We start from the raw sequence: 12,240 nt of genomic DNA, 5'->3' as shown, positions 1-12,240 counted from the left end.
GGGAGGGGGGGGGGGAAACTTCTATGCATGTTAAGTAAAATACACCTATTTAGCATAAGCGGTGATAAAGGGTTTGCTTACTATGAGTGGAAACATAAACTGTTCGCATGTCCCATGTCCCGTGTCAAACGTTATAATTAACCAAGTGTCCCCTCACAATCAGTTCCATAGCAAAGTAGAAATAAAGCGATGGTGCCGGACTACCCCAAGGACAGGGATGTCGGGAGGAGATGCGGCTTGAGGGGGGTACGTTTGCCTCTGGGAGACTTGGCTCTAGCTGGTGTGCGCGGGGAAGTAGCTGAGGAAGTCGTGGGTTCAGGTGGCAGGGGGTGCTGTACAGGCAACCATGAGGGAATGTCCAGCTGGGGTATATCCAAGGCCATATAGAGACCCTCTAGATCAGCAGGGGAGTAGACATTATACCTTTTGCCGTTTCTCAGCACCGACAGGCCAAAAGGGAAGAGCCAGGAGTATTGCAATTTTCTTTCACGCAGTACCTCTAAGAGGGGTTTAAGGATCCTGCGCTTCTGGAGGGTGGTCGGAGATAGGTCTTGATAGAAGCGGAGACGAGCACCTTCATGCGTCAGCTCTGATTTATCTCTCGCTACTCGGAGGATTGCTGCTGTATCAGCCGAGGTGAGGAGGGCGGAAACGATGTCTCTCGGCGGGTCCTCTGGGCCAGGCGTAGGGCGAAGCGCCCTATGCACACGCTCAATACGGGCAGCGGTGAACGGGAGGGTTGCAGTATGCAGCTCGGGAGCCGACGAGAGGAGCGCTTGGAAAATGGACGACACGGCCTCCGGCAGGGCATCTGGGAGAACCTGTTCTGGAAGGCCACGGATGCGGACATTGCGTCTGCGGCTTCTGTTCTCAACATCCTCAAGCATGAGGTAGGCCTTGTTAAGGTGTTCTGTGTGCAGGTCCAGTTGTTTGGAGTTAGTCTTAGCGGTTTTCATAAAGACAGCATGTGTCGCCTCCAATCTATCTACGCGCTTGCCAATGGCCTGCATGTCAGCTCGGAGCTCCGATAGTTCGGTCATAACTGGGGCCATGGCTTGTGCTAGGGCATGCGCCAGAGTTTTCTTTAAGTAGCCTCTAGATATAGGGGCAGATGTCGGGGCTGAGACAGTTTCGGGAGGATAGGAGTCTAGATCCGAGTCGGCCGTAGCCTCCCCCACGCTGCTGTTGTCATCCGGCACCATATTGTCCTCGGGCCGAGGATGTTTCAGGGCTCCCTTCTTAAGGAATTTGTGCATTCCGGATTGGGAGGACTGGGATTTCTGGTAGCCAGAGGATTCAGGATGTCTGTACTTCCCAGTACGGACCATTTCTCTCTGTTATGAGGCTGGATGGAGATGGATAAGGACAATGGAGTGGCAGAGCTGCAGATCAAGCTGCCATCTCGTTCCCCGGTCAGGCTCCGCCTCCCCCGTGGCGAACTTTTGACATGGGGCCCTCCCCCAACCGGCGTTGACGTCGAAGACCTTGACCGGCCCCCTCCTCCGCACTCTATTATGTCCCTTACTGGCCCCTGCACACAGTATTATCCCCCATAGTGGCCCCTGCAGACCCCAGAGTATAATAATCGGAGACCCGGAGGAATAAAAACATAAAAAATTACTGTTTCTTTCCTGTCCCCGGCTCCTACGCTGTCTTCTCCACTGGCGTCCTTCTGAAATTACGTCAGACGTCACATGACCTGGGACGCAGGCCGGGTTTATGTGACGTCAGAGACGTCAGAAAGGACGTCAGGAAGGAGGCCTGGCAGCATCGTGGAGAGGTAAGTAACAGTGTTTTTTATGTTTATCACCTCTCCCGGTCCGCCGATCATTATACTCGGGGGTCTGCAAAGACCCCCGAGTATAATGATAGTATATGTAGGGCCTGCGGTGTCACTTACCGATCCCGGCCCAGCCAGGATCGGCAAGTGAATAGGGCCCGTTACGGCCTATTACAAACAAAAAACAAAAAAACGCAGCAGTAGCGGCTGTCACTGGCCCCCTAATGGCCCGGGCCCTGTGGCGGCTGCCTCCGCTGCCTCTATGGTAGTTACGCCCCTGCATGTGGAGAAGCCATGTGAATGCTTGCGGATTAATTCAGTATCTGTAGGAGACAAGGTGATCTTTAGTTCATTTTTCCAGGACGTGAGGAAAGCTGGTTTCGAGACCTCACTGCTATCATTGAAATGATGAAGGAGGAGACAGTTCTTCCTGTGGGGTCTGGATTTAGAATCTAATGTTTTCTCAAAAGGGGTGAGTTCAGAACGGACAACAGTTCTTTAACAAAAGATGGATAGGTGATGTCGTACATGTTGTAGAAGTAAAAAACTAACTTCTACATTCAGGAGCCGAGACAGCATATCTTACATAGGTAATGGCGCACTATCAGACAGAGGTCTCGAAGTTGCTGTTTGTGCAGTTTGGAGCACAGAGCTGTCCTTGCTGCTCTAGATTGCTCATTTTTATATTGTGGAATAAATTAATATCTTGGAAACGGAGACTCAAATTTTCATAGGGAAAGGTGAGCCTGACCTATTTAAGTATGTTGCTAGTTTAATATGCTTGACCCTAGTGACAGACTCCATTTAAAAGAATTTCCAGGATTTGAAATATATGGCTACTTTCTTACCAAAAAACAATCTGTCTGTAATGGAATTGCTAAGACAGCAATTCCCAGAACGGTTAAACCCTGGGAGGGGCAGAAGAGACAGTGAGCCCTAAGCTGAAGCCCCCCGCTTTCCCTTCCTATTGCCAGGCCCTATCCTAGGTAATAGGCGACAACCACGAGGACAAACCCTCCCTGAATACGTGAAACACAAAACGCAGACAAGACGAACAACAACAAAGGGAGGTCAGCTAGCCAGGGTTCGGTAACAGGAGAGCGATGCAGTGCCAAATCGGAGTAAAGAGAATAGTCAATGAGAAAAGCCAAAGGTCAGGTATAATAGTATAAGCAACAGGTACAGTAAGAGCAGGTATGCGCACGGCAATAACAAGCACTGGTGTGAATGGGAACCAAGGCTAAATAGGGAGGAAGAACCCGCCCATGGAGTTCACAGAAAGGCAGCTGTCAATCAAAGGGCAAGGCTGGATTAACCACTTAATGGACAGAGGCAACCTTGGCAGAAGACGGGTGTGGTGCAAATTCAATTAAGGACTAGAGCCGTGTTCACACAGTGCAACTAAAAACTTTAAGCAGATTCTCAAACTGCACACGCCTCCTGCGCCGCAGCACGCGAGCAGAGGGTGGCGCAGAGGCCCGAACAGGCAGAGATGTTACACTGTCCACATAAGCCCATAAGTTAAGTTTAGTATTTCTGTTCAGCATCCCTGTAGTAAAGGGGGCTGAGCTACAATGTCACACACAACCTGTTGACTGTCAAGCATGTTATATTGTGTGGGGGCCACTTTAGAGCATTGTACTATGTGGGGGCCACTGTGCAGCACATTGGTATTTGGTTTTGCTTATTAACCCATTAATACTAGCAGACTTTTTTTAAAAAAATAAATAATAATAATAATAATAATAATAATAATAATTTTGTGCCTGGAAAACCCCTTTAACTAGGGGTTTAACCCCTTTATCATTGGGCTTTTAAACTAAGCCTATTTTCATATATGGGACCCTCATATATCTTTTATTTTATGATGCTGTCTTACAACTTGAGTGATGAGCATGTTGCACATTCATGACTCTCTCCTTTCATTTCCATGACACCAGTGAGAATTGCAGAGCATGGAGGTAGGACATTTGTGTCATATCTATGAATATGCCATAAAGTGTCCTTGATGGAAAAATCCCAGTTTATTGCCACAGCATAAACTGGAATATGTCCAATGTAGCGATAAAATATGCCAGCTACTTCCAAGGACAATGATGAAGATTGAAATTTCCGCAGTTTAAAACTTAACTTTTATTTCCATTCTTCGGTAAAATAGTTACATAGTAACTGAAGTCATGCCTTAGCGTGTACCAAGCGACGCGTTTCGGGACGATACGTCCCTTCGTCTGGGCTCGACTTAATGCACAGCTAAGGTGCTTAAAAACAAAGCTAAGTGACAAAACTCCTCCCTCTCATTGAAGTTTTAACCCTATAAGCATATATATGTTAAATCCATTATAGGTTTAGCAATGTTAAATGCAAAACATACTCATATGAAATCATATATAATACTGGTAATCTTAAACATATACCATGGGTTATATTCAAAAAACATAGATATATTCAACATTAGTAATTCAGAAAAACTGCGTATGATCCGCAATGTGTGAACTCCGTCAAATCACTCACCAACAGGTTTTGATTTTACTCATACACTGATAAATATGAAACCTGTGGCCAAATCAGATTTTATAGATCCATATATCCATAAATAATCACACAGATTATTACACACCTTCCGTATGATCTGTGATTGTATAGGCGTTATCCCGCTGTCACCTAAGTATGTTTGACTTGCAGTCTCGCGATATGTCATAATCACGTGACTGTTAGCCGGCTTATGCGGTCACATGATCGGAACAACGACTAAGTCAAATACATTATTATGAGTTGAAAAAAAGAAAGAAAAGGAGGAAAAACAGATCCAAATCTTCAAACATATCGTAAAAGGTAAGTATACATGCAGTTATGATATATTAAACCCTAGCTAGATCCTGAGATTGTTATGTGTATATATATGTATGTATTGACAACAACACAACTCTGGTGACTTTAACTCAATGGATCTAGATCAATGTTTACACCAATTAATAAATATATGACAAGTCTGATATGATGTTTAGACCATTAGGGGAGCGTGTGTTCAGAGTCTTAATCTAATACGCTTCTCTGATTAAAACTTTTTTTTTTGCCAGTCGCCTCCCCGATGGGGGCGTACAACTTTTTCTATGGCATAAAACGTTAATTTAGAAATGTCACCTCTATGTACTGATAAAAAATGACGTGCAGCTCCTGAGACGTTGTCATGATTACTATTGATGTTGGTAATGTGTTCAGACAAACGTTTTTTTAATTGTCGGATAGTACATCCGACATATTTAAGGTGACATTCAACACATTCAATGATATACACGACATGGTCGCTTGAACAATTTAGAAAAGATTTGATAGGATACTTACGAGTATTATCAAAATTAGTAAATGATATGGTTTTTTTGGCATACTGACATAAGTTGCACCTCGTGGTGCCACACTTATAAAAACCATGTAAATCGAGCCAAGTGGTAGATCTGTCTCTTTCACTGGTATAAAGACTAGGTGACAAATAGTCACCCAAGCTTTGTCCTCGTTTTGCTACCACTTGCACTCCCGCACTAAGAATGTTTTTAGTTATCTCATCTTGTGTCAATTAAAAAAAACGTTTGTCTGAACACATTACCAACATCAATAGTAATCATGACAACGTCTCAGGAGCTGCACGTCATTTTTTATCAGTACATAGAGGTGACATTTCTAAATTAACGTTTTATGCCATAGAAAAAGTTGTACGCCCCCATCGGGGAGGCGACTGGCAAAAAAAAAAAGTTTTAATCAGAGAAGCGTATTGGATTAAGACTCTGAACACACGCTCCCCTAATGGTCTAAACATCAGATCAGACTTGTCATATATTTATTAATTGGTGTAAACATTGATCTAGATCCATTGAGTTAAAGTCACCAGAGTTGTGTTGTTGTCAATACATACATATATATACACATAACAATCTCAGGATCTAGCTAGGGTTTAATATATCATAACTGCATGTATACTTACCTTTTACGATATGTTTGAAGATTTGGATCTGTTTTTCCTCCTTTTCTTTCTTTTTTTCAACTCATAATAATGTATTTGACTTAGTCGTTGTTCCGATCATGTGACCGCATAAGCCGGCTAACAGTCACGTGATTATGACATATCGCGAGACTGCAAGTCAAACATACTTAGGTGACAGCGGGATAACGCCTATACAATCACAGATCATACGGAAGGTGTGTAATAATCTGTGTGATTATTTATGGATATATGGATCTATAAAATCTGATTTGGCCACAGGTTTCATATTTATCAGTGTATGAGTAAAATCAAAACCTGTTGGTGAGTGATTTGACGGAGTTCACACATTGCGGATCATACGCAGTTTTTCTGAATTACTAATGTTGAATATATCTATGTTTTTTGAATATAACCCATGGTATATGTTTAAGATTACCAGTATTATATATGATTTCATATGAGTATGTTTTGCATTTAACATTGCTAAACCTATAATGGATTTAACATATATATGCTTATAGGGTTAAAACTTCAATGAGAGGGAGGAGTTTTGTCACTTAGCTTTGTTTTTAAGCACCTTAGCTGTGCATTAAGTCGAGCCCAGACGAAGGGACGTATCGTCCCGAAACGCGTCGCTTGGTACACGCTAAGGCATGACTTCAGTTACTATGTAACTATTTTACCGAAGAATGGAAATAAAAGTTAAGTTTTAAACTGCGGAAATTTCAATCTTCATCATTGTCCTTGGAAGTAGCTGGCATATTTTATCGCTACATTGGAAATATCATCAGCAGGACGAAGTTCACCTGCATGCCGAGCCCCTATAGGACTACTATTGGAACTGCATAGGGTGAGCTGATACACAATTTTTTGTATACATAAACTGGAATATGGTATACTGTGCAATATCTGTCAAGATGCTTTCTACTTTCACTACTGTCCATCCAGTGGCAATCCAACATCTAGCCAAATAGCTGGCAGCCTGATTTAGGAATACATTAACTCATCACTTATTATCATGTTATGTAATATGTATACAAATGAATATTAACACATTATCAGTTAAAGGTGGTTGATAGAGATGAGCGAACAGTGTTCTATCGAACTCATGTTCGATCGGATATTAGGCTGTTCGGCATGTTCGAATCGAATCGAACACCGCGTGGTAAAGTGCGCCATTACTCGATTCCCCTCCCACCTTCCCTGGCGCCTTTTTTGCTCCAATAACAGCGCAGGGTAGGTGGGACAGGAACTACGACACCGGTGACGTTGAAAAAAGTAGGCAAAACCCATTGGCTGCCGAAAACATGTGACCTCTAATTTAAAAGAACAGCGCCGCCCAGCTTCGCGTCATTCTGAGCTTGCAATTCACCGGGGACGGAGGTTTCCGTCCAGCTAGCTAGGGCTTAGATTCTGGGTAGGCAGGGACAGGCTAGGATAGGAAGGAGAAGACAACCAACAGCTCTTGTAAGAGCTAAATTCCAGGGAGAAGCTTGTCAGTGTAACGTGGCAATGACGGGCTCAATCGCCGCAACCCAGCTTTCCCAGGATCCTGAATGGAATACACTGTCAGTGTATTCCCGTATACCCGATATATACCCCGATACCCGTTCCAACGGTGTGCCCCCCCACCTTCACCCCAGAAATACCCTGCAAGTCCCCTAGCAATAGAATTGGGGCTATATACACCCACAATTTTTACTACTGGTATACAGTGCCATTGTCTGACTGGGAATTCAAAGAATATATTGGGAATACAAATACCCTCATTTCTTGCTACTGCCATATAGTGCCAGTTTCTGACTGGTAATTCAAAGAATATATTGGGGTTACGTGCACCCACAATTTTTACTACTGGTATACAGTGCCATTGTCTGACTGGGAATTCAAAGAATATATTGGGAATACAAATACCCTCATTTCTTGCTACTGCCATATAGTGCCAGTGTCTGACTGGGAATTCAAAGAATATATTGGGGTTACGTGCACCCACAATTTTTACTACTGGTATACAGTGCCATTGTCTGACTGGGAATTCAAAGAGTATATTGGGAATACAAATACCCTCATTTCTTGCTACTGCCATATAGTGCCAGTTTCTGACTGGGAATTCAAAGAATATATTGGGGTTACGTGCACCCCCAATTTTTACTACTGGTATACAGTGCCATTGTCTGACTGGGAATTCAAAGAATATATTGGGGTTATAAATACCCTCATTTCTTGCTACTGCCATATAGTGCCAGTTTCTGACTGGTAATTCAAAGAATATATTGGGGTTACGTGCACCCACAATTTTTACTACTGGTATACAGTGCCATTGTCTGACTGGGAATTCAAAGAGTATATTGGGAATACAAATACCCTCATTTCTTGCTACTGCCATATAGTGCCAGTTTCTGACTGGTAATTCAAAGAATATATTGGGGTTACGTGCACCCACAATTTTTACTACTGGTATACAGTGCCATTGTCTGACTGGGAATTCAAAGAGTATATTGGGAATACAAATACCCTCATTTCTTGCTACTGCCATATAGTGCCAGTTTCTGACTGGGAATTCAAAGAATATATTGGGGTTACGTGCACCCACAATTTTTACTACTGGTATACAGTGCCATTGTCTGACTGGGAATTCAAAGAATATATTGGGAATACAAATACCCTCATTTCTTGCTACTGCCATATAGTGCCAGTGTCTGACTGGTAATTCAAAGAATATATTGGGGTTACGTGCACCCACAATTTTTACTACTGGTATACAGTGCCATTGTCTGACTGGGAATTCAAAGAGTATATTGGGAATACAAATACCCTCATTTCTTGCTACTGCCATATAGTGCCAGTTTCTGACTGGTAATTCAAAGAATATATTGGGGTTACGTGCACCCACAATTTTTACTACTGGTATACAGTGCCATTGTCTGACTGGGAATTCAAAGAGTATATTGGGAATACAAATACCCTCATTTCTTGCTACTGCCATATAGTGCCAGTTTCTGACTGGGAATTCAAAGAATATATTGGGGTTACGTGCACCCACAATTTTTACTACTGGTATACAGTGCCATTGTCTGACTGGGAATTCAAAGAATATATTGGGGTTATAAATACCCTCATTTCTTGCTACTGCCATATAGTGCCAGTTTCTGACTGGTAATTCAAAGAATATATTGGGGTTACGTGCACCCACAATTTTTACTACTGGTATACAGTGCCATTGTCTGACTGGGAATTCAAAGAGTATATTGGGAATACAAATACCCTCATTTCTTGCTACTGCCATATAGTGCCAGTTTCTGACTGGGAATTCAAAGAATATATTGGGGTTACGTGCACCCACAATTTTTACTACTGGTATACAGTGCCATTGTCTGACTGGGAATTCAAAGAGTATATTGGGAATACAAATACCCTCATTTCTTGCTACTGCCATATAGTGCCAGTTTCTGACTGGGAATTCAAAGAATATATTGGGGTTACGTGCACCCACAATTTTTACTACTGGTATACAGTGCCATTGTCTGACTGGGAATTCAAAGAATATATTGGGGTTATAAATACCCTCATTTCTTGCTACTGCCATATAGTGCCAGTTTCTGACTGGTAATTCAAAGAATATATTGGGGTTACGTGCACCCACAATTTTTACTACTGGTATACAGTGCCATTGTCTGACTGGGAATTCAAAGAGTATATTGGGAATACAAATACCCTCATTTCTTGCTACTGCCATATAGTGCCAGTTTCTGACTGGGAATTCAAAGAATATATTGGGGTTACGTGCACCCCCAATTTTTACTACTGGTATACAGTGCCATTGTCTGACTGGGAATTCAAAGAATATATTGGGGTTATAAATACCCTCATTTCTTGCTACTGCCATATAGTGCCAGTTTCTGACTGGTAATTCAAAGAATATATTGGGGTTACGTGCACCCACAATTTTTACTACTGGTATACAGTGCCATTGTCTGACTGGGAATTCAAAGAGTATATTGGGAATACAAATACCCTCATTTCTTGCTACTGCCATATAGTGCCAGTTTCTGACTGGTAATTCAAAGAATATATTGGGGTTACGTGCACCCACAATTTTTACTACTGGTATACAGTGCCATTGTCTGACTGGGAATTCAAAGAGTATATTGGGAATACAAATACCCTCATTTCTTGCTACTGCCATATAGTGCCAGTTTCTGACTGGGAATTCAAAGAATATATTGGGGTTACGTGCACCCCCAATTTTTACTACTGGTATACAGTGCCATTGTCTGACTGGGAATTCAAAGAATATATTGGGGTTATAAATACCCTCATTTCTTGCTACTGCCATATAGTGCCAGTTTCTGACTGGTAATTCAAAGAATATATTGGGGTTACGTGCACCCACAATTTTTACTACTGGTATACAGTGCCATTGTCTGACTGGGAATTCAAAGAGTATATTGGGAATACAAATACCCTCATTTCTTGCTACTGCCATATAGTGCCAGTTTCTGACTGGTAATTCAAAGAATATATTGGGGTTACGTGCACCCACAATTTTTACTACTGGTATACAGTGCCATTGTCTGACTGGGAATTCAAAGAATATATTGGGAATACAAATACCCTCATTTCTTGCTACTGCCATATAGTGCCAGTGTCTGACTGGTAATTCAAAGAATATATTGGGGTTACGTGCACCCACAATTTTTACTACTGGTATACAGTGCCATTGTCTGACTGGGAATTCAAAGAGTATATTGGGAATACAAATACCCTCATTTCTTGCTACTGCCATATAGTGCCAGTTTCTGACTGGTAATTCAAAGAATATATTGGGGTTACGTGCACCCACAATTTTTACTACTGGTATACAGTGCCATTGTCTGACTGGGAATTCAAAGAGTATATTGGGAATACAAATACCCTCATTTCTTGCTACTGCCATATAGTGCCAGTTTCTGACTGGGAATTCAAAGAATATATTGGGGTTACGTGCACCCACAATTTTTACTACTGGTATACAGTGCCATTGTCTGACTGGGAATTCAAAGAATATATTGGGGTTATAAATACCCTCATTTCTTGCTACTGCCATATAGTGCCAGTTTCTGACTGGTAATTCAAAGAATATATTGGGGTTACGTGCACCCACAATTTTTACTACTGGTATACAGTGCCATTGTCTGACTGGGAATTCAAAGAGTATATTGGGAATACAAATACCCTCATTTCTTGCTACTGCCATATAGTGCCAGTTTCTGACTGGGAATTCAAAGAATATATTGGGGTTACGTGCACCCCCAATTTTTACTACTGGTATACAGTGCCATTGTCTGACTGGGAATTCAAAGAATATATTGGGGTTATAAATACCCTCATTTCTTGCTACTGCCATATAGTGCCAGTTTCTGACTGGTAATTCAAAGAATATATTGGGGTTACGTGCACCCACAATTTTTACTACTGGTATACAGTGCCATTGTCTGACTGGGAATTCAAAGAGTATATTGGGAATACAAATACCCTCATTTCTTGCTACTGCCATATAGTGCCAGTTTCTGACTGGGAATTCAAAGAATATATTGGGGTTACGTGCACCCACAATTTTTACTACTGGTATACAGTGCCATTGTCTGACTGGGAATTCAAAGAATATATTGGGGTTATAAATACCCTCATTTCTTGCTACTGCCATATAGTGCCAGTTTCTGACTGGTAATTCAAAGAATATATTGGGGTTACGTGCACCCACAATTTTTACTACTGGTATACAGTGCCATTGTCTGACTGGGAATTCAAAGAGTATATTGGGAATACAAATACCCTCATTTCTTGCTACTGCCATATAGTGCCAGTTTCTGACTGGGAATTCAAAGAATATATTGGGGTTACGTGCACCCACAATTTTTACTACTGGTATACAGTGCCATTGTCTGACTGGGAATTCAAAGAATATATTGGGAATACAAATACCCTCATTTCTTGCTACTGCCATATAGTGCCAGTGTCTGACTGGTAATTCAAAGAATATATTGGGGTTACGTGCACCCACAATTTTTACTACTGGTATACAGTGCCATTGTCTGACTGGGAATTCAAAGAGTATATTGGGAATACAAATACCCTCATTTCTTGCTACTGCCATATAGTGCCAGTTTCTGACTGGGAATTCAAAGAATATATTGGGGTTACGTGCACCCACAATTTTTACTACTGGTATACAGTGCCAATTTCTAACTAGGAATTCAAAATGCGCAAGGCTCCCGGAAAGGGACGTGGACGAGGCCGTGGGCGAGGTCGGGGGAATGGTTCTGGGGAGCAAGGTAGCAGTGAAGCCACAGGGCGTCCCGTGCCTACTCCTGTGGGGCAGCAAGCATTGCGCCACTCCACAGTGCCAGGGTTGCTTGCCACATTAACTAAACTGCAGGGTACAAACCTTAGTAGGCCCGAGAACCAGGAACAGGTCTTGCAATGGCTGTCAGAGAACGCTTAC

This window comes from Leptodactylus fuscus, chromosome 5 (assembly GCF_031893055.1).
Source record: "Leptodactylus fuscus isolate aLepFus1 chromosome 5, aLepFus1.hap2, whole genome shotgun sequence".
Classification (NCBI taxonomy): Eukaryota; Metazoa; Chordata; class Amphibia; order Anura; family Leptodactylidae; genus Leptodactylus; species Leptodactylus fuscus.
The sequence above is the reverse complement of the archived record's forward strand: the minus strand, read 5'-3'. Positions refer to the sequence as shown.